The sequence below is a fragment of the Dasypus novemcinctus genome, chromosome 17, assembly GCF_030445035.2.
Source record: "Dasypus novemcinctus isolate mDasNov1 chromosome 17, mDasNov1.1.hap2, whole genome shotgun sequence".
Taxonomy (NCBI): domain Eukaryota; kingdom Metazoa; phylum Chordata; class Mammalia; order Cingulata; family Dasypodidae; genus Dasypus; species Dasypus novemcinctus.
In genome coordinates, this window is record NC_080689.1 from 10,980,876 (window position 1) to 11,006,778 (window position 25,903).

Consider the following 25,903-nt stretch of genomic DNA (forward strand, 5'->3'; position numbering starts at 1 on the left):
CCTGAATTGCTGAGTAGTATCCCATGGTATGACATACCACAGTTCATTAACTGAAGGATGTTTGGGTTGTTTCCAGTTTGGGACTGTTAGAAATAAAACTGCTATGAGTATCTGTGTAAAATGGTTTTGTATGGACATAAGTCATCATTTCTCTGAGACAGATGTCCAAAAGCACAATTGCTGGGACATGCGATAAGAACTTATTTAGTTTTATAAGAAATTACAATTCTTTCCTTGAATGAATGTATAATTTTACATTCCCTTCAGCAATTTACAACAGATTCAATTTCGCTGCATTGTGGCCAGCTTTTGGTGTTACTGCTGGGTTTTGTTGTTTTGTTTTGTTTTAGCCATTCTAATAGCTGTGTGGTGATACATAATTGTGGTTTTATTTTGCATTTCCCTAATGACTAATGACATTGACCATTTTTCCCTATGTTTATTTGCCATTTGTATATCCTCAGTGAAATGTCTGTTCATATATTTTGCCTGTTTTCTAATTTGATTGGTTTTATTGTTGAGATTTGAGAGTTTTTTATATAGTCTAAATATAAGTCCTTCCTCAGACATGTAATTTGGAAGTATTTCATTCCCCACAGCTTGTCTTTTCACCCTCTTAACCGGATCTTTCACAAAAGTTTTAAATGTTGACAAGATCAAATTTTCTATTTATAAATTGTGCTTTTTAAAAAATAAAATATATAACTTTATTTTGAAATACTTTCAAACTTACAGTACACTTAGAAAAATAATATGAACTCCATGAAGAGAACGCCAACATACCCCCTACTCACCCCCCAGATAGCCAGATCCACTACTTTTAACATTTTGCCACATTTGCTATATGTCTGTCTATCCATCATCTATCTATATCTGTATCTATTTATCAATACCTTTTCTGAACACTTGAGTATAGGTATCCATTATGCTCCTTGAACACTTGCTACTGCCATGTACATTTCCTAAGAACAAGGATTTTTACTTATGTAAGCACTGTAAGTGCAATTATCAAATTCAAGAACCCTAATGTATATAGGAAGCTTACAATCTATATTCCAATTTTTTTCATAGGTCTCAGTAATGTCCCTTTGAACCTTTTCTCCTCCCTTAATAGATCCCATCCAGGATCATGTATTGCATTTAATTTTCATTGTCTCTTTAGTTTCTATTTATTGCTTTTTTTTTTTTAGCTGTGGAAACATATATACACCATAAACTTCCCCATCCCAACCACTCCCAAGCCTACCATTCAATGGAGACGATCACATTCACAGTATTGAGGTACACTCCCCACCTTCCATCTTCCCAAACAGAACACACCCATACACCCATTCTGCATTAACCTCCCATTCCTCCTGCCCCCCACCTGTTGACAACCTGTTCTCTAATTTCTATTGGAGAAATATACTTGCATATTTTCCAATGTTTTCTTTGCAGTTACCACAGGACTTAAAATATAATATATTAATCTATAATAATTTCATTTACTTTGATACCAGCTTAACTTCAAGAATACATACAGACTGGGAAGTGGATTTGGCTCAAATGATAGAGCATCTGCCTACCATATGGGAGGTCCAGGGTTCAAACCCAGGGCCTCCTGACCCGTGTGGTGAGCTGGCCCACACTCTCCTTATGGGGTGCACTCCTTGCACATGGGGCTCCCCTGCACGGGGACACCCCTGTGTGGCACGGCACCCCTTGCGCACATCAGCACTGCGCATGGGCCAGCTCCACACGGGTCAAGGAGGCCCGGGGTTTGAACCACAGACCTCCCACGTGGTAGACGGATGCCCTAACCACTGGGCCAAGTTCACTTCCCTGGCAATTTTTTGTATCAGCATTTTAAATATGTCATCCCACTGCCATCTTACCTCCATGGTTTCTGATGAGAAATTGCCACCTAATCTTATTGAGACTCCCTTGTATGTGACATGTTTCTTCACTTTTGCAACTTTCAGAATTCTCTCAATATCTTTGGCATTTGAAAGTTTTTAAACTTATATTATGCCACAGTATAGGTTTATTTGGGTTTGTCCTCTTTGGAGTTTGTTGAGCTTCTTGGATGTGTATATTGGTCTTTCATTAAATTGGGGGAGTTTTTAGCTGCTATTTATTTGAATATTCCCTTTCTCTCTTCCTTCTCCTTCTGCAACTTGCACAATATATATATTGGTAACTTTGATGGTATCCCACAGGTTCCTCAAGCTCTGTTCATTTTTCTTCATTTTTTATTCCTTCTGCTCCTGAGACCGGATCATTTCAATTGTCATATCTTCAAATTCATTGACTCTTTCTCCTGGCAACTCCAATCAGCTATTCAATCCCTCTAGGGAATTTTCAATTTCTGTTTCTGTGGTTTTCATCTCTGTTTGGTTCCTTTTCATAATTTCCATCTCTCTATTGGTATTTTCTTTGTGTTTTTCTAGCATTTTCTTGATTACCTTTAATTCTTTGCCCATGTTTTCCTTTAGATCTTTGAATGTATTCAGGAAATTTTTTTCTTTTTTAAGTTTTTGATTGGTATGTCCCAGGTCTGGACTTCCTCACTGATGGTTTCTAACGCTTTAATATTCTTCTTTGCCAGAGCTGTTGCTTCCTGGTGTTTTTTTTGTTGTTGTTGTTTTGTTTTGTTTTGTTTATGTTTTACAATCTTTTGTTGAAACCTGGACATTTTGATATTTGAATGGGTTATCACTGGAATTTAGACTCTGAGGCATCTATTCTTTAAGTTTGTATGTAGCTAGTGTTTCCTTGAATGCAAGGAGCTAAGGAGGAGGGAGAAAAAGAGGAAGAGGAGAAGGAGGAGGTGCAGGAGAAGAAAGATAAAAAAGAAAGTGTTTTTCCTAGTCTATGCTTAGTGACCTTTGTGAATGCTCTCCTTTAGGGCTTATCCATAAAATGTGTTTGGAGAATAGCTCCAGGCTGAAGCATAGGGGCACCTTGATCCTTTTTGCACGTGAATTTTGCCTTGAGCATGGACCTGTGGCCCGATGAATTCCCCCATTTATGTGGTTCTAAATGTCCCCTCTTCCCTAGGCAACAGATTTCTCATGGTTAAAACCTGGCAATGTGTATTACAGTCAGCAGTCTCCTGGGCAGGCAGCATTTGGTTACTTTCCCACAGAGTGCTATAGGACAGCTCTTGGCTCTCTGCTGAGCTGGTGAGGGCTGAAGGAGACACAGCCAGGGTGCCATGAGGTCCTACTGCTTCTAAGTGGCCTTTTGCTTGATTCAGTGCTCATTGCAATCCTTAACTGTTTTCTGGAACTTTGAGAATGATGGTTCTGCCAATTTTTGCTGGGTGTTCAAAGCTTCTGTGGAGGTCAGAGCCCTGATGCATCTCACTCTGTCCTCTTGATTGGGGTGTGCATATATTGTGTTTTTCATTTCAAGTCTAAGATCTTTTCACCTAGCCGTAGGTCTTGAAGATTTTATCCTAAATTTTCTAAAAGTTTTATAGTTCTACATTTTTACAATTGTTTAAACTCTGTAATCTATTTTGAATTCAATTTGAGTTATATAAAGTGTGATGTTTAAGTTAAGATTCATTTTTTTGCCCAGGGATAGCCAATTGTTCCAATATCATTTATTGAAAAGACTTATCTTCATCCACTGAATTGTTTTGCACCTTTGTAAAAAATAGTTTCACCTTTAATCCATAGCAGTATTTGTTTCTAAGAAGGAGTGTAAAATTAAGTGAACTATATATTGCATGTTTTCCTTCTGTTTTCTCCTCTTTACCAACATAGACGTTTAACATGAGGTGCTGGGGTGGGAGTGGAGTTAGTTTATATACTAGGGGAGTGTCTTTTACAAGGAATGCAATGGGAAAGGTCTATATATCTGGGTTTTAAACTTTTAACAAGCCTGAAGCTAACAAATCCAAAGCCATGTGGAGAACTTCTAGTAGTCACCTTATATCTGTTCCTTAACTTCTGAACCCCTCTTGTGAACATCCTTTTGGAGCCAGGACAACTGAAGAAAATCTGTCTCACTAGTTACAGCACAGTCTTCATTTTGCTTTTAATCATATATAGTATCCCTATGTTGATTATGCTGCCCCCACAAAACTAAACACCCTTCCCCTTACTTACCAGTTACCTGTGTCATATGGGTCACATAGTGGTTAGGAAGACAGTTTCAGAGTCAAGGACTTAACCAGCCTTGCTATTTACTAGCCAGGTGATTTGGGATGAGTTACTTATCTTGCCAAGCCTCAGGTGCTTAGCTGTAAAATGGGTCCAGGGAGATGTGACGTTTGACTACATTGAGAATGTTCTGGTGAAGTTGGGTGGTAAGTTGACAGGGTTTTGTTTTATTAATGTATCTAATACACTCTTATGAATAAATAAAATATTACACAATAAATTGCCTTAAAAATTAATTTATTTGACTTTCAGTCATGCCTGATGCACATATGCCTAATAGTCACATAAATATGTAAAACACAAAAACCAATTTAGTTCACCAAATTTCTGTTGAATGCCTATCATTTCATATGGATAAATAAATATGTGAATATTATATGTACATTACTGATTGGTGTTAATGGACATTAGAGAATAAGGTAAGTTTCAAAATCTGTTCAATATTTACCAGGGAAGGTTTCTTGGGGGAGATAAATCTTTGGTTAAAGGAAATATGATTTAGCTGGAATGAGCCAAGCAAAAATTAGAGTTTTCGAGGAATTTTTGTACCCCTCACCATAAAAAAAAAAACACCTCAGCGTATATTGAGGACATACTACGTTTCAGTGTGATGGATGCCTTCATTGAACACAAGGTGAGCTTTAACACTCACCCTCAGTGGAGATGAAATGAAACCTCCAAGTCACAGCAGATGTTAATGAAAGATTTTGAATTTGAACCTCAAGTCCTTCCTGCTGTACCATACGCAACTGACTGAGGGGTGGCACTGGCTTTTACTGAGCTGAGACCAGGGATGCCAGATGTTCTGCTGTATGGGACATGCCTCACAAGAAAGAATCGCCCCACGTCCACAGGACTTTCCATGTCTCTCCAGAAATTCATGTCCGTGAAAAACCTAGTTATGGTCATCAGAGCTAGACCCTAACTTTAATTTATACACTGACAGCGTACCATTTCTATCCACCAAGTTTTCCAGGAATGCAAGTAAAGAGCAGATTGAATTTTGTGTTGTAAAGAATTGTACCAAGAAAGAATCACCGTTTCAGAAAATTAGCTCACCAGTAGCAGTGCTGCTGGAGGTATCTGCGTTGCCACTGCAGCACTTTGCCAGCAGCAGAGAGGCACCTGGCGCCCAGACCCAGGTTTCTAAATGCTGTTATTAACTTAAGGAACCAAGGCTCATTGGTGAAAGCCGTGAACATACAAAGCAAACTTGGGTCACCTTTGCCAGAAATCAAGGAAGCATTCAAAGACCGCTGAAAACAGCCTATAGAGTTAAACAAACACTTACCATATGATCCAGCAGTTCTGCTCCTATGTACTTATCCATCCTTTTTCCAGGAAGTACCAGGATTAAACCCACGATCTCATACATGGGAAGCAGGTGCTCAGCCCCTGAGCTGTACCCGCTACCCCTATGTACTTATCCAAACAGAATGAAAATATGTCCATGAAAATGGTGTAAGCAAATTGCGTAGTAGCTTTATTTTTCAAAACACCACACTTAAAAGAGCCCAAAGGTCCATTTACAGGTGAGTGGAGAAAGAAATTGTGGGAAGATAGTGCAAAACTACTCAAAAATACTAAGGATCCAACCACTAATACAAATAACAATATGGCTAACCCTCAAAAACATTCTGCTGAGCAATGAAAAAAGATGTAAAAGAACACAAATGCTATGACTCCATTTACATGAATTTCTAGAAAGGCAAAACTAATCAACAGTGGCAGCAGACAGTGGTGCCAGAATTACGGTAATGACTAAAAGGGACATGAGAGAAATGAATGGGTGATGGAAACATACTATGTCTGAATTGTAGTGGTGGTAACAGACTTTGTCAAAGTTTATTAAGTGCCACAGCTATAATGGGTGTGTTTTATTTTATGTAAATAATAATTCAGTGAAGCTAATTTTTTAGAAAGGCTAAAGAGGAAAATCAAAAGGACACAAAAGCCACCTTGAAAATCTTCCTCTGGTCAAAATGGGACAATCTGAGCATCAAAAGAATAATGACTGTAAAATTATAAGTAAAAATCCACGTACCCAGAGAGAGAGAGAGAGAACAAGAGAAAGAGAGGGAATTTATTTTTTGGGTTTTTAAAAATATTTATTTTATTTATTCCTCCCCACCCCCCACCCTGTTGTTTGTGTCACTGTCTGCTCCCTGTGTCTGTTCATTGTGTGCTACATGTATCTGCTTGTCTTCTTTTTAGGAGGCACTGGGAATCGAACCCAGGACTTCCCATGTGGGAGGGAGATGCCCAATCACTTAAGCTTCCTGCTTGTTGTGTCTTTCATTGTTTACTCATTGTATCATATCATTGCATCGTCTTGTTGCCTCAGCTTGCTGTGCCAGCCTTCGCATCAGCTCGCTGTCTTGCTTGTCTTCTTCAGGAGGCATGGGAACCTCACCCAGGACTTCCCATGTAGTAGGTGGTACCCAACTGCTTGAGGCACATCTGCTTCCTGAGAATTTGTTTTTGGATCATATCTAGGAAGTGAAAGTATACAGAAAATTAAGGTAATGATTATCACCAAAATCAAGAGTTGGGGGTAAGCAAGTGAACAGAGAGTGGGCTTTTGGGGTACTGATAATGTTCTATTTCTTGATCTAAATACTGATTATTTCTAGTGTTCACTTTAGAATTATTTACTAAACCTCATTGTCCATAAGTGTGTTAAATTTTATAATAAAAAGAGAAGATGCAAGAATCCAATTAGTCCATTTAAAATACTATTTTGATCCATTGATTACATTTCTCTAATCCAAGTGCCTATTAAAATTGACAAGAGGAGATGTATACATAATTAAAAACAGAACTAATTCGTATATACATGTATCAAGAGAACCATTTTTTTAAATACAGATAGAATTTCTTAGATAATACAAGATGAGAAATACTGAGTTGTCAGAAGGGAAAGAGCCTTATAATAAATTATCTTCTCATTCTAAGAGCTTCGAAATTTTCTCAAGCTTTAAAATGTCTACTCTTTTGTAAAAATGGAAAGAGAAAACTAAAGGCGGAATCTCCTTAATTTGAATTAACATCCAGCAAACCTAGGGTCTTAAGCGCCCTGCTTTCTCAAGTTCCCTTTGAAAATATTAATTAAGTTATCAAAAGAAATTTGATTTTCATAAAATAGGAATTTGATTAGGACTTGAAGAGAACTGATTAGCATCTAATGCTCTCAGAGGTTGGCGTCAGGGGCCCCAGCGGCGCCCAGCTTGGGCTAATTGATGATTGCCATTTGTTAATTTTTACTTTCTTTCTCCCCCCCCCCCCCCCCCCCCCGTAATATTCTGTACCCTCTATCATTACCTTGATAATAAAAGGCTGGATGGCAAAAATTGAAAATAACAGACAGATTCCATTTCTCCTAGCTCAATCTTGGGTGAAAACCTTTTCATCTTCAGATTTTTTTTTCCATTTTAACACATTTATTCTGCTTTGCCCAGAAAATTATTTTAGTCTCAGACAACTCTTATTTATTCATTCTCGTGGATGAAAGCAGAAGCCTGGATAATGTGAAATGATACAAATCCAGAAACCTTTTATATTTGACTTTCAGATGGGGGCTTGTACTCACATTTGATTATGGATCTGTTTAATATTCTGGGATTCAATTCAGGCAAATAAGAGTTGCAGGCTAAGTGTCTAACTGGAAAAAAAAGTCTGAGGTGCTCTCCTGGGTCTCGAGTCCTCCGTCCTCAGCCAACACCTGGCCTCAGGGAAAGGTAGCCTGAGTCCTGGGACAGATGCAAAACAGCCTACCTGACGACTTCTTCCATTTTCTCTGAAGGGAGGGAAGCCAGCTCTTCTCGATCATCCTGGGTGCTCTGTGCCCTCCAAACACTGCTTATGGTCTGAGTTGCAAGTGTAGCAGATGCTGCTATTACCTGGTATAGCAGTGTGATATGATTATGAATTCCAAAGATAGATATTGGATTATGTTTGTAATCTGGTCTATTACTGGGCGTGATTGAGTTATGATCAGGGTTTTGATGGGGTCATGTCATTAGGGCATTGAGTCCCCACCCCTTGATGGGTGGGGACTCCCAGATAAAAGGCATGGCAGAGGACAGAGTTGGAGCTTTTGATGCAAGGGGTTTTGATGTTGGACTTTGATGCTGAAGCCTTAAGCTGGAGCCCCAGGAAGTTAGCTCACAAAGGAAAGAGAAGCCAGCCCCAGGAAAGGAGGAACCCAGGAAGCCTGAACCCTCACAGATGTTGGCAGCCATCTTGCTCCAAATAGACTTTGGTGAGAGAAGTAACTTATATTTTATGGCCTGGTATCTGTAAGCTCCTACCCCAAATAAATACCCTTTATAAAAACCAACCCATTTCTGGTATTTTGCATCAGCACCCCTTTGGCTGACTAATACACCTGGTAAGGGTGCTGTGCCACCAAGAAGATTGCTTCTCACAAGTCCAAAGAATTGCCATTTTTAGTCTACTCTTCCTGGCAATCCTGGGTTTCAATTGTTGTGTTTGGTTTTGACTTTTGTTATGTTGGGCTTCTTTGTAGTTTTTACTTAATTGAGCACAAGGGCTAGAGCTGGGTAATAGAACTTGGGACTTGGAATCTGATGGTCAATGCCTTTCTTTAATGGGTTCCCAGACTATTGGCTTCTCTTTGCAAAGCATTAGCTCTCTCTATACAAATATATATATTTTTTACTACATACTCTGGAAAATATGAGATGGAAGTATATCTGCACAGTGGGGTAGAAACCCAGGATTCGGCATTACAAACCTCAGTTCAATCTGCAGTCTAGTTTGTCGCCCCTTCTCTAGCTACATGTCTTTGGGCAACTCACTGACTTCTCTGCACCACTGGGCCTCTATCTGTGGATTCTGGATAATGACACCTACCACCCAAGGCTAAAGTGAGACTATGCAGAAGAGCTTTGAAAACTGTAATCACTATTAATCAGCTTTCTCTTTGGATCCTTTCTGAATCTCCCAAGTCAAAATTCCTCATTTGAAGGTATTCTGTTTACAAAGCCTCTCTCTAAGGAACTGCTGGCATAAAGCAGAGTTTCTCGGCCTCAGTCCCTTGGACACGTGGGGCTGGATGCTTTGTGTAGGGCTGTCCTGCGATTGGAGGATATGTAGCAGCATCCCTGGCCTCCACCCACTAGATGCCAACAGCACCCCAAGTTGTGACAACCCCAAATCTCTCCAGACACTGTCAAATAGCCCTAGAGGGCAAAATCACCTGTGGTTCAGAAACACCGGCTCAGTGGGGAGGACGTCCTGAGAGCCCAGGCTGGGTTCTGTGCATGGGACTTGGGGGAAGAGCTGAGCACACTACAAGAGCCACTTCCGAACCTTCACCCCCCTCTGAACTTCATCAGATCCCAACACTTCCCATGAACTGGTGAATATTCTTCAGGCGCCCATGCGCGTCTCCCTCTAGCTGGCCGTCACAGTTCTCGCTCAATAGCACCAGCCTCTCTTCCTCAGCTGGAGGCTGGTGTGGGGCTTACAAACCCATCACCCAAGTGGTGTTCCAGGAGTGTGTTTAGAAACTCTAAGCCTGCACAAACACTGTGTGTGAGTAGAGAGGAAGCTTTACTAAGCATAGCTGTCCCAGCTTTGCAAGAGAGCAAACAAATTCTGTCATTCCTAACAAATAAAGGTGACAGTGTTGAAACTCAGACTCAGGTATTGGGGCACCCTTTACTTTGTACACTGAGGGAGTCAGCAAGAATCTGCACTAAGCATTTTGGTGTCTGACTTGGAGACAAGCCAGGCCCAGCCAAGCCATAGGTAAGCTGTGCCTCAGCAGCCTTGAGTTTCCGGGGAGCCACTTCTCTGGAGTGTACTCCCTCACTCACCGGTGCCCCGCTGTACATCTCTCTCCCTTTACCTGCTTCCTCTCTGTGCCTGCCTTTCCTTGCCTCCTCTCTCTTTTGGTTGCTTTCTCCCTTCTCTTCTTTCACCCTCTTCCCTTCTTTTTTGAGTCGAGCATGTTCTTTCCAAAAACCCTCTATTTCTCGGTCCTCTACCCCTCCATCCATCCCAAGCCTTGGGAATTAATTCCTGAAATCAGTTCTCACCACAGCTTCCACATGAGCCAGAGAAGGTTGTCAGCTCAAGGATATCACTGAATGAAAAGGTGGGGCTGGGGCTGGGGTGCCCAAGTCTAGCTGACTATTTGAATCAAGGCTCAGAACCCCTTCCCAGATCTCCTGGATCAGAATCTTCCTGGGGTAGGACGAGCGACTCTGAACGTTAAGGGTGGCTCAGGTGGTTCTGCGTCTCTTGGTGCCTTCTCCAGGCCTGGCAAAACCACTGCCCCTTCCCATACGTCCTGCCTACCCACCACCTCCCCACAAAAAATGGCAGCCTGACTTCTCTCCACTGGAAGAAGGTGGCGGCATTCTTCCTGGACAAATGTAAAGCTGCCAAGCAGTCCTTCTCCACAGTCAAGGAAGGAAGGAGGGGAAAGCCCTCTCCTTCCACAGAGCCACGCCCCCATCGCACCTTGGTGATTTGCTGTCCTTGTTGGGGTGGCCGTTGGTGCTTGCCGGAAGCTGCCTTCACTAGCAGGGTGTGTTAGTGCGCCAGGAGTGGAGGGACGGTAAGAACTGTTGGCGCCAACCTCTAAATAAGCCCCAAGGCTCACCGCTTCCTGGGAAATGGTGGGTTACCTGAGAGGAAACACGTCTGGGTGGTCCGTGGCAAGTCCCCAGGCCTTTTAAGAGTCCACCTGACATTTTGGTTCTTGGCAAAATGTGCTTCCTTATTAGAAAGAGGTTTTCCTAGGCTAATGAGACACAGGACATCATGACAAATTTTATGGTTATGACATAATTCCAGGAAGAGTCTTGAGATTAAAACCATCTCTGTGGTGTACATGTGGCCCAGAAAGCAGATAAGTTCACTCAATCAGGTTCAGCTAAGCTGGATTGTTCCAGGCTGCTCTGGGGAGGATGTAAACACATATTAAAATGGCCCCATTTCAGAGTCCATCACAAATAACTGAGACTTTCATTACATGATGATGACACAAGAGTGAAAGGGAAAAAAAAAAAAACATGGACACAGGTTGGGGAAGAAATCTAGCCAGGGAGGAAAAAGCGACTTCAGAGAGTATTTCCCCATCCCTGCTGAGTTATACCAGAGTGCTCAAAGCTTTCCTTTTGTTCTGAAGTTTTCTCTGTTAGTGAAAAATTGACCAGTTGACAGGACTGCATTGCCACTGAAGAGCCGAAAAGGACTCACGACAGGCTGGCTGCGATTGTGTGCTTTTCTGGGCCTTTCTGTTTCTCGCTGCCCTCTCACCCCACTGGGAAGTCGGGAAGTCACATTCTAGCTTCCTCCCCCAAGCACACGGGTCCTAGCCTTGCCTGCAAGGCAGCAGACCCTGTCACCACCAGGTGAGAGGCACTTTTGTTCTAGAAGGAGGAGCCAGGCCTGGGGCAGTGCAATAGGTTTGGAGTTCAGGGAGGTATGGGGGTCCCAGCAACATCTAGGTTGGGGTTTGCGGGATGTCCAGAAATTAATTGTGTGCAGGAGAGTATCCTGGCAGAGAGCAGATCTTCTCAAGGAACGATAGAGAATTCACCATGGCTGCCAGCACAGACGACCTGGAGACAGCCAGCGCCCAGGTCTGAGGCGGACCGGCAGAGAGGAAAGCTTCCAAGATGTGCTGGGGATTGTTATTTTGTTGTTCTGTTTCCTCTTATTTTTTGTTACGGTCCTGGTGTCAGCCGATTTTTTTAAGAAGGTTGGATTGAGACAATGGACAAGCACATTCATTCACAGGGGAGAAAGTGTCAGTTTATATATCCAACACAGGATCTTAATAACTAACCAGGTTATTGTTATCTATTGCTGTGTAAAAAAACAAACCAACCCACAAATGATTGGCTTAAACCAACTCGCATGTATCACGGCCCAGTTTCTGGGGCCGGGAGCCAGGGCACAGCTCAGCCGTGTGCTCTGCTCTGGGTCTCCCAGGCTGGCTGGACTGGGTTCTCGGTGCTTCCAAGCCCCATCAGGGTTATGGACAGAATTCTTTTCCTTGCAGCCGTAGGCCCCGGTGGCTGCTGGCTGAGGCTGGGGGCGGCCCTCAGCTCCCCTCTCCCAGCGCGGCTGCTTGGAGAGACCCTGAGAGAATCTGCCGGCGGGTGGGGGTTTTGTATAATATTGGGTCACCCTTGAAGTGACAGCCTGTCTCCTTTGCCACATTCCACTTGTTATAAGCAAGTCCCACCCACACTCAAGGGAAGTGAATTATTCAAGGGTGTGAGCCCCAAAAGGTGGGCATCAGGGAGGCGGTCCTCCACAGCTCTTATCTAAACCCTGTCAAACCAGGTAGGGCAGGACGCAGCCCACCGGCCGCTCACCCACCGGGGCCGGGGCTGCCCGCCGTGGTCACGCAGGGGCCTCGCTGGTGCTCCCTGGGGGCCAGCAGCTGCGCAGTCCCAGCCGAGCCTCGTCTCCCCCACCAGGCGCTGCTTGGAGACCTGGGGCTCTTCCAGTGCCCCCTTCTCTCAGCTGGCTGCTTCCCCCACGTGTCAGGAGCAGGAACCGGGCACCCACCCTTGCCGGGCGGGTGCAGCCTTTCACCAGGCTGTGCCCAGGGATGGCGCTGCGCTGCTCCCCGGCAGCTGTAGGGGCGGGGGCGGCAGTGGGGCGGCAGGGGGGGGACGGCAGTGGGGCGCGGGCGGGGGGGGGGCGGCAGTGGGGCGCGGGGGGGGGGGCGGCAGTGGGGCGGCGGGGGCGGGGCGGCAGTGGGGCGCGGCGGTGGGGGGGACGGCAGTGGGGCGGCGGGGCGGGGGGGCGGCAGTGGGGCGGCGGGGGGGGGGCGGCAGTGGGGCGCGGGGGGGGACGGCAGTGGGGCGCGGGGGGGGGGCGGCAGTGGGGCGGCGGGGGGGGGGCGGCAGTGGGGCGCGGGGGGGGCGGCAGTGGGGCGGCGGGGGGCGGGGCGGCAGTGGGGCGGCGGGGGGGGGACGGCAGTGGGGCGGCGGGGGGGGCGGCAGTGGGGCGGCGGGGGGGGGCGGCAGTGGGGCGGCGGGGGGGCGGCAGTGGGGCGCGGGGGGGGGACGGCAGTGGGGCGCGGGGGGGGGCGGCAGTGGGGCGGCAGGGGCCGGGAGGCTTGCCCTGTTCTCTCTCCAGCAGCTCCTCACCCAGCTCCAGAAGGGCTCTCCTCTCCTCTCGGGTGGGAAATCTATTAAGCCCAGCGTCTGCTCCTCTGTGTTCTCAGCAAAACTCTAAACTTGGCTCCTGATACACGAAAGGAATGCTTTTGACATGTAGAAGGAGATAGAAAACAATCTTGCTTTCTCACTCCAACCAGGTGTTGAAGAATACATTCCTGACCCGTCTTAAAATACCCCGTTAGCATGCTCCCCGAGCAGGTACCCCTTTTCCGGAGCCTCCCTCTGGAGCTCTGAAGGTCAAGGATTCAGGTGCAAGGAGGGCCACAGGCCCACAGCATCCTCGAGGGAGGAAAAACATCCTAGCACAAAAATATTATTACCTGCAGAGTACTTGGCAAAGACCACTCAATTGCAGAAGAGAAGAATTAAACACGGACAAGCAGGGAACTGGGCGCTATTGAGGAGGCTGTGGCAAAAAATCCAGGCAAAGGATAACGGAGGAGGTAAACGGAGGCAGAGGCAGTGGAGTGAAAAAGAGACAATTTCAAGAAAAATGAAGATGACAGAATCACCCGGACTTGCTTCTCGGCTCCTGGCTCCAGCGGGAGGTGCCTTTGCACCCACAGAGGAGGAGGCGCGTGGGCAGAGCACGGGCGGGGGAGCATCCGCAGGGCGGGGCCCCAAAGGAGGCCGCACCCACCCCACCCTGCGCAGGTCGAGGGCGATGGGAATCCTGGCTGGGCCCTGCTCAGCCAACGGCGGGCTCCCCGGGCAGCCGCCGGGAGGGAGCATGAGGGGCGCGACGTTTGTCAGGGATGGCGCTTGGGAGGGAACAGGGAGGGGAGAGGAAGGCAGGGGCGCCAGGCCGCCCCCCCCCCCCCCCCCCCACCCCCCCCGCCCTCGGCTCCCCGCTGGCCTCAGCCTCATCAGCACCTCTTCCAGCACTGCTCTGAAGTTTCTCACCCGCAGCTGTCACCTCCCCTGGCCACCATCCCCTTCCCAGCCCAGGGTGTCTGGATCTGCCCTTGCACAGTCCCAGGTGGGCAAAGGAGTACCGAGAAGACTCCAAGCGGGTCACCGGGCTCCCCACCCCTTCCCCACCTCGGCTGTGTAAGTGCAGCCCCAGTTCTGATCGTCAGGATCCACGACTCCTGGGTGGACCTTGACACAAGTTGTCCAAAGCCGCAGATATGGCTTATCAGTGACCTGGACTGTTGCTGTGTCATCTGGTGAAAGTGCCCCCCATTTGCAGACCAGGATCTCTAAAATCAGCAGAGCCCACGAGTGGTGAGGACAGAAAGTGCAAAGCCCCTCAGTAAGTCATCGGAAGTGATGGTGATGGAACCACTTCTACTGGCACGCCTTGGTCCTTGGACCCAGATGTTCTTCCCATTGGAGACAGCACCATGAAGGCCGTCAACAGAGAATGGCACTTACCTTCCCAGAATATTGTCTTAGAGCTGTCAATACAGCTGTTCCTTCAGCTTCTGGGCAGTGTGATTTGTGATTGTCACATACCAGGGACTCAAACACCACTTAAGCCATTGGATGTTCACCAAGGGCTGACTGAGTCTGCCTGAGCTGAAAAGGCAAGCCTGTCTCTAGGGTGTGTGAATGGGTGCCTTTCCTGTGCAAATGAGCATTGATTCTTCCAGGAAGAAAGAGGCCCAATGTCATTATCTTGCCATTTAGCCACCATGGACTCTCTGAGGAAATGTGCCATACTGGGGACTTAGTGTCTGTCTCTGCTGTCAGGAGTTCAGCTATTTGGCAGGGACAGGAGCAAGTAAGGGTCTGGGCTGCTGGCCCGTGTGTAGCCATCATGGCCATTTCATTCACGCACTCATCGTGCCGGCTCTGGGGTGGCTGATGATAGTGAGTGATTGACATCAACTGTTGGATCCACTTTATCTATATTGTTATTTCATGCCGTGGTCCTCAACTGGGGTAACTTTGCCCCCAGGGCACGTTTAGTAATGTCTTGAGACATTTTCATCTGTCACAACAGGGACGCTGCTAAACATCCTACAATGCACCAGACAAAACAACAAAGAATTATCTGATCCAAAGCACTAATAGGGTCAAGGTTGAGAAATCCCGGCTTAGTGCCTCTTCCATGGTGGATGCACTTTTGTGGATGACAACATGGTTCACAAATATCTTCACTCTTCATGAGCACTCTCATCAGGCAGTTCACACGGCTTTACCCAGACATTTTTGTTCCTGGTCTTCCAATCTTTTTTCTTCCAAGCTCCTCATCAGTCAGCCTGGACGTTCACCACTGTCCGCGATTCTATATATGTATATATTCTAACCTTTTTTTTTTTTTTTAGGTTTATTTATTTATTTAATCCCGCCCCCCTCCCCCGGTTGTCTGTTCTCTGTGTCTTTTTGCTGCGTCTTGTTTCTTTGTCCGCTTCTGTTGTCATCAGCGGCACGGGAAGTGTGGGCGGTGCCATTCCTCGGCAGGCTGCACTTTCTTTCACGCTGGGCGGCTCTCCTTATGGGGCGCACTCCTTGCACGTGGGGCTCCCCTACGCGGGGGACACCCCTGCGTGGCAAGGCACTCCTTGCGCGCATCAGCACTGCACATGGCCAGCTCCACATGGGTCAGGGAGGCCCGGGATTTGAACCGCGGACCTCCCATGTGGTAGACGGACGCCCTAACCACTGGGCCAAGTCCGTTTCCCTATATTCTAACCTTGTGCCACTTCTCATGCCACACAAAATCAATATGCATGTATACTGCTGGAAGCTCTGAACTATAGGTGGATTTTCCCTTGCCACTATCTTTCAAGGTCACCCTTGAGAAGCTGGAGTGTAGTTACTACTAATTTTCAGTTTGTATCCACTAACCTGCCAATCCTGCTGGCTCTTCCTTCCTCCTTATGTTTGTGGCAGTCCTTAGGAGCACTGGTTCAATAGAGGCGAATGCTCTTAGGGTCTAGACTACCAGCTCATGCAAATTGCTTGGAGCTCTGGTCCTGGTCGTGCTCAGTCCATCTATCATCGTCAAAAGGATTGCTCCAGAGACCACCCAATCTTACACTTTGTGGGGCTGTGAAGACCCAGCTCATCATGGACAAATCCAAGTGCAGGTCACTTGCTTTCTCATGGTCAGGAGACATGATTCTGCCAGAGGCCAGGAACATGCCAGAAGTTGAATAGTAATACCCTACTGTAGATGATATGGCCTTGCTCCCAAAGCTTCAGGGGTCTTTGATATGATTTTTTAAATTTTCTCCCCCCCACCCCCATTGTCTGCCCTCTGTGTCCATTTGCTGTGTGTTCTTCTGTGTCCACTTGCATTCTTGTCAGGTGGCACCGGGAATCTCTGTCTCTTTTTGTTGCATCATCTTGCTGCATCAGCTGTCTGTGTGTGCGGTGCCACTCCTAGGCGGGCTGTGTTTTTTTTGTGCTTGGAGGCTCTCCTTGTGGGGCGCACCCCTTGAGCGTGGGACACTCCTATGTGGGGGGAACCCGTGCGTGGCACAGCACTCCTTGCATGCAGCCACGCTGTGTGTGGGCCAGCTCACCACAAGGGCCGGGAGGCCCTGGGTATCAAACCCTGGACCTCCTATATGGTAGGTGAACACTCTATCAGTTGAGTCACATCTGCTTCCCTGGTATGATTTTTACTAGTGGAAACTGTCCCAGACTCTGCACATCATCTTTTCCTACCATTGAAACTTCCTTAGAGTCAAAGGTGCCTGACTGCTTGCACTGAAGCCTAGACTTGCTGCAAGCCCACTGTTGTTCTGGGCCTCACTCAAAGCTAGGAGACACCTATGTCACTTGGTATATGGGATACAGCAGAATGGATTATGTTGTGGCACCTGCCTCCTCCAAAACCTGAAGGAGCCCACCACACATCGCTTCCTTCTTCATGGTAAGCGATGGAAAGTGGGATAATTTGTCTTTCACTTTGGAGGGGATATAACAGCACACCCCTAGCCACTGAACCCCTCAAAATTTTATGGATATAGCCAGCCCTTGAATCTGTGCTACCGTCACCCAAATCAAGAACAAGAACATAGTCAACATTCCCGAAGCTTTTCCTCCTGAAAGCCCTCTTGTTTCCTTCAGAGAAAAACCACTGTATACGTTTCTTATCGCTGCTATAACAAATCACCACAAGCCCGGTGGTTAAAACAGCACAAATGTATTATCGTACAGTTCTGGCAATCCAAAGTCCAAAAACAGGCTTCATAGGTAAAAATCAAGGTGTTGGCAGGGTTGCATTCCTTCAGGAGGGTCTTGGGGGAATCACTTGTCTTCCTTCCCCAGCTTCGAGAGGCTGTCCACGTTCCTTAGCTCGCGCCCCCCCTTCCAGCTGTGGCATCACTCTGACCCTGCTCCTGCCGTCGTATTGCTTCTCTGGCTCTGAGCTTCCCGCCTCCCTTGTAGAAGGCCCCGTGGGTGACACTGCACCCGCCTATGTAATCCAGGACAAGCTCCCCCATCTCAAGGTTCCTTAACTCGATCACATCTGTGGAGTCCCTTTTGCCATGTAAGGTCATGTAGTCACGGTTTTGGGGCTAGGACATGGACAGCATTTGCTCTGCCACACTCACTACCCAGACTTTCACGGTAATCATTTCTTGGAATTATGCAATTTTTAAAAATTAATTGATTGGGCCTGTCAGTCATTGTGACTTTCTGGCTAGGTCACGGCAGGCTGCTGGCCAGCTCACACGGCCTGCTTTTGGCTCAGACATCAGTCCCTGGCCCATCGGTGTTGTTTAGGAAGACAGATGCCACCGTACAAGGTACACCTCACTCAGCTCAGCTCTGGCCGCTTTGTGTTTTGTGGCCTTTGGTCTAACTCCACCACCCCAAGAGGTGTATTCTTATCCCCGTGAGGGAGTTGAGGCTCGGACTGCTAAGGCAACTTGCTTCATTCAGGTTGCTCGAACCCTAGTCTGTAGGATGCTAAAGCCCACCCCCTTTCTACTTCATCCCACTGCTACTCTTTTTTTTCCCTCCCCCTACCCCCCACCCCTGCCCTGCCATTTTTGCTGTGTCAATATGCTGTGTGATCTTGTCTGTTTCTCTTTTTGTCATCTCTTCTTGTTTTTTCCTCCTCTAGGATTCACCGGGATTTGAACTTGGGGAACTCTGATGTGGAGAGCGGTTCCTTGTCACCTGCGCCACCTCAGTTTCTGATCTCTGCTGTGCTTCACCTTGACTCTCACCTTAGTCTCTCTTTTGTTGCATCATCATCTTGCTGCGTGATTCACTTGCACGGGCACCGGCTTGCCGCGCGGGCACTCGGCTTGCTACACAGCCACTCGCAAGGGCACTCAGATCGCCACGCAGGCACTGGCTCGCGGCTTTTCTTTTTCTTTTTCTTTGTTTTTTTTACTAGGAGGCCCCAGGGATCAAACCTGGGTTCTCCCACATGGTAGGAGGAAGCCCTATCACTTGAGCCACAGCTGCTTCCCACACTGCTACTCTTGAATAGAGAGATAATCCTCTTTATTTGAAGCCATGGAATTACTGAGGGAGAGCCCCTGTGGAAATACAACCACTTTGAGTTGGTATAGTTAGTATAGAGAACGGGGAAAAAAGTGTTTTGAACTATGAGCCAAATGTAGATGCTCCCTGCATGATCAGCAGCTCTAGTTGCCCTGAAATTTCCATTTGCTTATTTAATTGTCTGTCACAAGGTTCTGCAGCAGAAAACCAGACAGGAAAAAAAAAGAGCCCATCAAGTCACCTTAACAATGTAGGACTTTGTTTTACGCCAGTGGAATGGCCTGTTAATGGCTCTAGCAACAAAACACACCCTAGGGTTATTATCTGTAATGGGCAGTAACACAAAGCAGTAATAGAGCTGGCATGCAGCAACAGGCCGTGTAAAATTTTAATTATAAGACCCTTTCTGGAATTTGATTTGAAATGTTCTGTTGTTAGAAAGTGAAAACAGCTTTCAAGAGAGATAGGCAGTATGACAGAGGTAAGCATTTAGAGTTTTGTGCATGTTTGCTTAAGACACCTGAGAAAGGGATGCTAGCCAAATCTATTCTCCCTAACATTTATATGGCATCATCATCTACAATAACATCGACTTCCGAAATATCCCAGAACCTATGACATGCTTAGCATACATGGGACATGAGCAGATAAATACTGGACAGTGTCCCTGATATAAGATCAATTCCAAGAGACCCGGTCTGCACACCTGCTCTGTGCCAACACTGTGCCTGGCACCCGGGGGGACAGTAATGATGCATCTGCAATAGCAGCCAGTGACATCAAACAGCGTGAAGTCTGACCTTGTCATGCAGGACACTCCCACTGCTCTGCCAGAAGAGGTGATTAGGATGGCGAGGCAGCAGACCAGACTTCCCGGAGGCGCCCAGTTGACCCCAGAAAATGGGGAAGAATTAGATGAACCAAAGGAAAACTGGTGAAAAGTTGAGGTCAAGAAAACCAATAAAAATTATTTAAAGCACTGCTCTTCAAATGGCAGATTTTGACTCCTTGGTAGATAGTAAAATCATTGTAATGTATTCTTTTTTTCTTTGTGGTGGATTTTTAAAAATCACACAGAATGGGAAATATCAGGGTACCTGGCACACAGTGAGAGGAAATATTATTACTTGAAAATTTTGCCATGGTTTTAGGTACCCTGGTGTATATGTGCTTTGGGTCATGCCGTGAAATGTATTTCTTACTGTGCAAAAAAGTTTGTAAAACTCTGATTTAAGGGAAGATGCTCCATTACATGAAACAGAATCATGGTGATCTGACCCAGGCACTGGCGCACGTCCCCCACGTTAGGACAACACGTGGATATCTGCGCTATGTGTGGTGATGCTGACACTGACTGGCATGAGTGAGTGCTCCCCATCCTCGAAGTGCTCCATCTAATATTCATAGCTCCTCCGCGAGGGATGTGCTACTGTCATCCTTATTTTAGTAACAGGGGCCCCGAGACACCAAAATGGTCACTTCACCAGGGCCTAGAAGGAAATGGTGCAGCTCACAATTCAGGGCAAGCTGCAACCCCAACCTTCTCATTCAGTTGCTATCCCGTTGATCCTCCTAGGACTGTAAGTGTTTTGAAGGCAATATCGGTCTCCTTGCATCAGGCATGCCTGTGCTTATTGTATGGGATTCCTGTTATTTATTGCTACATAACAACTACTCAAACTTAGTGGTGTAAAACCCCCATTCTATTATGCTTACAGATTCTTTGGGTCAGAAATTCAGACAGATAATGTGGGGGTATGGGAGAAACTTGATTCTTCTCCATACCGCCTGGGGGTGCTAGGGGTTGAATCATGTGCCCACAAAAGGCATGTGCAGGTGCCAACCCCTGGTCCTGTGGGTGTGGACCCACTGTAAATGGTACCCCTTGAAGAAGCTACTTAGGTTAAGGTGCGGCCCAACTGAATCAGGCTGTGCTGTAATCCAGATTAGAGGAGTCCTTTATAAGCAGAATGAAATTCAGACACACAGAGAGAGAAAGTCATGGAGAGCAGCAAGAAGCTGAGTGTCAATAGAAGCTGCAAGAGAAAGGAGTCGATGCGACCAGGTGTATTGGCATGTAACAGAAAGGCCAAGGTCCGAGATTTCCAGCAGCCAGCCCCAGCAATGCCACAGTCTTCAGGGAGAAAGCACTGCCTTGCTGACACCTTGGTTTTGGACTTCTCCTAGCCTGAAAAACCATGAGCCAATCAATTCCTATTGTTTTAGACAACCCTGTTTTAGTAGCCAGGAAACTAGAACAGAGTTCTCAGCAAACAGTCATTCATTAGCCTGAGAAGCCTTGACGGCTGGGACTGTTGACTTGAGCACGTCCCGGTGGCCTCTCCAACGGGCTTGAGCCGTTCCCAGCATGGCGGCTGGGTTCTGAGTGGGACTGTCTCAGGGTGGAGCATCAGGGAGCGAAGGTTCCAAGGGAGCTAGATGGAAGCGGCATGGCCTTCTACAATCTGGCCCCGGAAGATCACGGAACGACCCTCCATCAGTCTCTGCTGGTCGAAGCAGGCACAAGCCCATCCAGATTCAAGGGGAGATTCCACCTCTTCGTGTTTCAAAACTGCCCATATGACGGTCTCCGTTTCCTTCATTTTCAACTAGTGTATGAAAACCTCCTTGTCTGCCAGGATCGCTGGATTTCCTTTGATGTGGGAGAGTAAGTCACTCAAATTCCTTGTGATGCATGGGGTACTTTATGGTTTATAATCTGCTGTTCATTATAATGATCTGCAGTCTCTATAATAGTAAATGGGCTGGAACCACAGATATATTTACTGCCTTAATTTAGTTGCTAGCATTAGGTTTATTTTAAAGTATTTTCTCTCCATTTGGACTGAATGTCTTTTATCTATGCTTATCTTTAATGCCAATAAGTTCAGCAGTCCTCACCAGCTGGAAGCCCAGATATTATACATTTCACCTTCTATTAATCTTCTGTAAGCTGATCTTTATAGCCATCGACTCCATTCATCACCGCCAGCTGTCTGTTCACATTTGTATGGTCTCATTTAGCTAAACCCAACTCTGTTTCTTTATCGTGACTAAAGTTCTTTGTCATTTTAATAGTTTATGGGGTTCTTTCTCAGAGTTGGCACAGAGTGTCAGATCGTCCACAGAGAACAAATGGGTGCTAATAATGTTCTTCAGTATGTTTCACCTTAATCCATTACTAGAGCTCTTTGGAAAGAAGACTCAGAAGGTCTGAGGATTCCTCAGAGTATTCCTAAAATATCCCACATTCTCTGAGAGGACCGACAATTTGGCAGTTCTCCTACAAGTAGAATTAGACGCTGTGTGCCTTTGCTTGTCTTGTTCTCCAAAAGCCTTAGACTTGATTTCATTCACCAGCATCATCCCTGTTGATACAGGCAACTCCAGCAACAGGTTTAAACATCAAGCAAGGGAAGGAGAAGAGGGGAAGGGCAAGGATGGCGATTTGAGACTATGTGATTAATCCTCAACAGAAACAAGCTCCCTGTCAGGAGAGAGGGGATGACAGCATCGCTGAAGCATGAAGCCTCAAGAAGCTGGACCCACAGAACTCAAGAGGAAAAGGTAAGCCCGGAGGGGAAGTCGCCGCCTGGGCGGAAGTGGATTGCTTCACCACGTGGCAACACGCCAGGCTCAGCAGGAGCTGACCTCAGTGAGAAAGCATCTCTGATGGTGCCTCAGTTTGGACTTTTCAAGGTCTTGGGACTTTTAAGTCTTTACCCCAAATAAATCCCTTTATAAAAGCCAACAGATTTTGCGTACTTTGAATTGGCAGCCCTTTGGCAGACTAAAACAGAAATGAAACAGGAAAGAGGAGAAAGAATTGAGAGGACAGAACTGCTAGTTCACTTCCGAAAAACGTCACCAAAGTCCAGAACCACACCAAGGAAAGTCACTGTGTCAGTTTGATGTTGAATGGACACCAGAAAATCATGTCCTGAGAGTTACTCCATTCCTGTGGTGTGAACCCACTGGAGATGGGGCCTGTTTATTAGGTAATTCCAGTTGAGGATCTTTAGATTAGATTGTTTCAGTGAGGCATGACCCAGGGTGGGTATTTTTTTATTTTTTTAAATTTATTTCATTTATTTCTCTCCCATTCCCCCCTGTTGTCTGCTCCCTGTGTCCATTCGCTGTGTGTTCTTCTGCATCCGCTTGCATTATCTGGCAGCACAGGGAAACTGCATCTCTTTGTTGTGTCATCTTGCTGTGTCAGCTCTCCGTGTGTGTGGTGCCACTCCTGGGCAGGCTGCACTTTTATCAGGCGGGGAGGCGCATTCCTTGTACGTTGGGCACCCCTATGCGGGGGCACTCCTGCATGGCATGGCACTCGTGCGCGGCAGCACTGCACACGGACCAGCTCACCACATGGGTCAGGAGGCCACTATCAGTTGAGCCACGTCCGCTTCCCTTAGGGTGAGTCTTAATCCTCTTATGAGAGTCCTTTATAAACAGGATGGACATGAAGAGAGCAGCAGAGAGAAAAGTCGCAGAGACAGAAAGAATCCCAGAGAAACTCAGAGAAAAGGCCACAGGAGCAGAGAGAGAAAGCCACGAGAGCAAGGAGCTGAAATCTCCTTGGGCGCAGCCCGCCCAGGGGAGAGAAGCCAGGAGTTGAAGCTACAAAGTCTGTAAGAGAAGGGAGAGCCCAGCAGATGCCTCCAGTTGATTTGGACTTTCTTGGCCTCAGAACCGTAAGCTTGCAACCGAAGAATCCCCATGGTAAAATCCAACCCATTTCTGGTTGGATTTCTGACAGCTTAGCAAACTAAAACAGTCACGATGCCGCCCCGTTTAGGGATGAGAAGATAGAGTGACCAGGGGGCAAAGATTCTGAATCAGGGCACCATCAGCAGTGATGATGAAATGCCCCCGTCCAGGGAATGCATCTCCTTCCTCAGGTCTTAGCCGGCTTGGGGAAGGGGCTGGCAGTTGGGCAGCTTGAGTCACCTGACTATTGGCCAGCTGGCTTCAGGACCTGGAATCCTGGCTTGGGCTGGACCCCTTTGAGAGGATGGTCTGTTACTGGCATGTGCACTAGACAAAGTACTGTTTGCACCCATACCCTGTCGGGTGATGTGCAGGATGCCAAGGAGAGTGCTCAGACTGTCTGCAACCACCCCAGCTCTCAGTACAGTCACAGTCCACGTGGGCCAGTAAGAGAGGCCACAGGGGACAGCTCTAATGACTATTGCCGGACAAGAGGCACAGCCACCGTGAGACCCACCTGCTCAGGGTCAGAGATCTCAGGCTGCAGAGACGCCCTTCAGCCCCAGGTGGCCAGGGAAGGCTCACAGAGAAGGCTGGGGGAGGCAGGAGAGTGGATGCTCTGTTCTATCAACTGAGACCCATTTGGCTGCTGGTGGTGGACAGAGAAGGAACACTTCCCTTCAGCACCTCGCAGGTCAGTTTTTGGGGAGCCGTGTCAGTTCAGGAAACCCACCCATTTAGGAATTCCGCTTTGGCCTTCCAATAAGCACCTGTCCCCTCCTTCGCCCTGCTCTCTGCTGCAGAGAGAAGAGCCTTGGTCTTACACATGCCCTTCTTCCACTGCAACAGAAAGCAGGCGTGGGCCCTGTCTGTCTGCTTCGAGCAGGCTGTGAGTCCGGCAGAGCGGTGGTCTCTCTGGGTTTAAGTTGCTGTGGTTCTCCCATTCAGAGGGTCCAAGAAGCGTGAATGCGCCAAGCACTTTCCAATCTTTCTGTGCCAGGTATTTGACATAAATAATTGCCTCCTGGCAACCAGCCAGGTTCTATCGGCAACCCCATTTTTTCTGATGAGGAAACGGAGGCACAGAGAAGTCAAGTAGCTTACCCAGCATCACGCAGCCATCAAGAGGTACAGGATTCAAAGCCGGGCAGCCTGAGTCCGACCCTCTGCTGTACCACCTCTTCACACTGCTCCCAAAACCTGGCACTCCTGGGCGAGCCTCCACCTGCAGCTGGGGGGCGGCGGTGGGGTTGGCATAAGCTCAGTGTCCAGATGTCCTGATCTCTTCTTTCTGGAAAGATGCTCTTCTGAGATACAGCTGAAGACCCGTTCACATACGGCTCCTGCACAAGACTTTAAAAAACAACAGAGTCTCATCCGAGGTGCCTGCCACTGTGGCTTCTTCACTCTGGCCTCTGCCCCAGGGTTCTGGGCAAACGAGAGGAACTCAGCTCTCCTGGCAACACACCTGCAGCCCAGCGCTGTAGTTTGTACCCTGGCCTGGGGTTCCGAAGGCCTGTGAGAACTGGACTGAAACCCTTGAGATTGAAGTCAAAATTCTCTGTGCGTTTTTTCTGGAAGGATAGGCTACCACCCGATTTTCCAGAGGCTCTGGGCCACCCACTGTGTGGTCGTTTGTAGATGTGTGGGCTCTCAAATCCATGCTCCATCAGCTACTGCAGGCCCTGACCCCCAGACCCACCCCCCCCAGCTTTAGCCGAAACTAGGGCCCCCATCAAAGGCAAGCAGGGTAGACAAGGTGCTAAGCACAGATCTGACAAAAAAACAGCCTCTCAATGAGTGATAATTACTAGTTGTTAATAAATCATAGTCAGAGGTTGTTAAGAAACTATTCTGAATTGCGTCAGATGGGAAAATAATATTGTGATTGTGTTTTTTAAAAGGCCTAAGCTGCTTTGCTCAGATGAAAGAGGAGTGGAAAAACATTAACAGTTGTAGAAGCTGATGCTAAGCACGGGTGGGGTCATCTTACTCTTCTATTTTATAAATGTTTTCAATTCCACAATGAAAAGCTTTGAGAATGAAAATAAAGCGAATCTACTCGATGAAGATGCAAAGGACTGCCCAAAGGGAACGTGTGACTTCTCCCCTTAAGGAAGTCCTGCCAGCCGTGCGGCATGGGTGCCGAGAGCGCCCCGGCCTGCCCCGGTCCCACGCCCCAGCGGGAGGCGCCCCACGCGCGCGGGGCTCAGGCGCCGCGCCGGGCAAGGCACAGCCCGGGCGCTCCGGCCCGCGCCCCCGCCACCCTCCTCCCGGCCGGCCCCTTACCAGCTCCCGAGCGGCCGGCGGGCCAGGGGAGGGCGCCCCCAGGGTGAGCGGAGCCCCCGAGGCGGGGCTGGGCTCTCCCGGGTGCCCTGGGACCCCGGGGAAGAGGGCAGGAAGGAGCGCACCACGCACTCACACCCCTTCCTCCTTCCTTCCTCT

General features: G+C 47.5%; 1 long non-coding RNA gene across 1 annotated transcript; it reads right to left on the minus strand.

The window, feature by feature from the left end:
* Window positions 1-5,616: 5,616 nt before the first annotated feature.
* On the minus strand, window positions 5,617-25,894 carry LOC111767298 (uncharacterized). Its single transcript, XR_002799151.2, has 3 exons — window positions 25,748-25,894; window positions 24,563-24,811; window positions 5,617-6,643 (listed from the first exon to the last, which is right to left on the minus strand). It is a non-coding gene; the product is annotated as an uncharacterized lncRNA (long non-coding RNA).
* Between the last annotated feature and the right edge of the window lie 9 nt (window positions 25,895-25,903).